The following is a 2,544-nucleotide window of genomic DNA, read 5'->3' on the forward strand; positions in this document are numbered from 1 at the left end:
AATGAATCAGAGGAAAAAATTGTTGTTTAAAAAATTCATATTTATGCAAAATAATATTTACTTGGAGCTTTCTAGGCATATGGATTTCTTCCTCTAACATAAATTTAAAGAAACAGAAACACAGTTTTTTTCAAAAAAGTAGTGAGAATCGTCAATGATTCGTTTCAATGCATTTAATGCATTTGATCCGAAAGATTCAGCAGAAATCTAAATTAAATGCTTGATTTGACTCAGATCATCTATTTGACTGAGAATGTAATTGTAATGCAACAACACAAAAGTTTGTGAAAATTGTTGAAATTTAGACAGGAAATTGGCTGCCTGACTTTTATGAGCTGTAACGTTTCAGCGCTACACCCCCAACTAGTCGTCATTCTTTAAAGCTTGTTTCAAGTAACTTTCCCTTATCTCCAATTGATGTATGCATGAGCAATTGAAGAGGAATATTTAAGTGATTGCGGGGACTCTGCCAACGTCTAAAAACAATCGAGACCAATTAAAAATTAGGGGTTAATGATAAAGAGTGAAATGATAGAGGGGTGAAACGTTAGAGGGGTTAATGATAGAGGGGTTAAATGATAGAGCAGTGAGTTGATATTGGGTTAAGTTACGCGGGCTTTAATGACTCGAGTTTAAAAGAAATAGAACCTCTCTGCTCATCTAGTTGTGTCATAGGAAATCAGAATTGACGAGTTTAATTTGAAATTTTCCTTGGACACTATTCATTCACGCTTTGTTGCGCTGAAACTGTTGCTCATTGTAACTTTTGATTTCATTTTTAATTATATAATCATGCTGCATCAATGACATGATACTTTACTAACTAATCATTACATTTATTACTTTTATAATCAGTTCGGTTTGAAAGTCATGTTCAATAAATGAATTGTACCTAACCTTGTTTTATTCCGCAAGAATAATTTTGAGCTTTTTATCAGCAGAGAGGAGGAATTCAATCGCCATTAGAAGACTTAACCTGGACTGAATTAGAGAGCGAAAAAGACAAAACGAAACATAGTTACAAACTTTTTGTTTTTACTATTTTTAGCGTTGAATTCAATACGGGGTACGACCGAGTAACCCATTCTTGTCAAAATTGACAGTGAGTAAAAATTTCCTAAAAAAGATCTACGAATATCCATTTTTTTGAAAAAAAGCGTCCAGTAGACTAAAAAAATGATTGTAATGATTATAAATAACGTACTGTGCAAATTTTCGGTAATTGATTTAAAAAACTTAAAAAAAAATTTAAAAGTTATAATGATTTGCGAAGAAAACATTGAAAATTGTAGAAGGGTCAGAAATTTGTGAAATCTAGTGGTTAATCTTTTCTGTAAATGGATCTTCTATACTCGAAGTCGGTTTTGAATTGAGAATCTCACCATATAAAAAATCCCGTTCAAAACAATTTTCATTTGATATCAATTGAATGAGAAAAATGCGTTGTTCAATGAAGAATCAAAAAATGAGCAGCTTGTTCGAACTAATAAGTCAACCAGTCGTTGTTTCTGTAAGTCGATTTCATTTTTTTTTTGGTTTTTAGCATTTGATTTCAACAATTTTCTCTAGCTCAATACTATGCTATCTTTCACTTGGCCTAACATCAAAACACTACGGGTCATTTTTTTTGCAGTAGTCTTTGTCCATAGACATAGATGTACAGAACACGAAAGAGACGACAAACTGATTTTTTACTCCTTGTTCGAGCTTAAATCAACTATATCAGAAAACAGACTTTGCCGTTTTTGTTGCAATTTTTTTGCAAAAGACAACTTGTCGGATATTTTTGTTTCAATTACTACAGTCCTCTCACAACTTTTATGAGCTGTGCTTGCTACTGGCATGCTTGCAACTTTATTGGCAATTTGAATCTTCGTTTATAGTGGAAATGATTTCAGTTCTCGGCACGTGCAGAGTAAATTTCGCAGTTGAGAGCTTGTTATCTTAGAGAACGCATCAACAATTATAAAAAATCAAACCATTCTAAAGCCCTAGAATCTAAAATGGAACTGAAAAAACTTTGATTGAGTTATGTTAATTATAATTGCTGTACGGATGACGATATGTAAGCATAGAATAAAAGGAAAAAATTAAAATTTCATATTTTTGAAAAAGAATGCATGAAAGTTTGCCACTAGTTGAAAAGGTTGATTTTCTATCTAACCAGGATTTTTCATAAAAAATTCTTTTTTTAAAACAATTTTATTTATGCGCTAAAAATAAACTTGATTTTTTCCTCTATAAAAAATTCAAAACATCTGTGTATACAATTTTTAAAATGTTTATTGCAAACATAATATGCTAAGCAAATTTAGAAAATTGTTGGCTCCCGTTTTTTGTTGGTCCAGAATCTCACTGGAAAACCACTCTATAACAGCCCTTTTTTATTTTTGTGAGCCAAAAGTGATTTTGTTTTCTGAAATCGTCAACGTAAATTCTCGCTACTATAGATACTCGTTGCGGACTTTGATTGTCCCTGTAAACCATCCTTCTAATTAATTACAAATATAAATGGCAATTATATATTATAAGACTACAATATAT

The sequence above is a fragment of the Convolutriloba macropyga genome, unplaced genomic scaffold (genome assembly GCF_964194025.1).
Source record: "Convolutriloba macropyga unplaced genomic scaffold, txConMacr16.3 SCAFFOLD_481, whole genome shotgun sequence".
Taxonomy (NCBI): Eukaryota; Metazoa; Xenacoelomorpha; order Acoela; family Convolutidae; genus Convolutriloba; species Convolutriloba macropyga.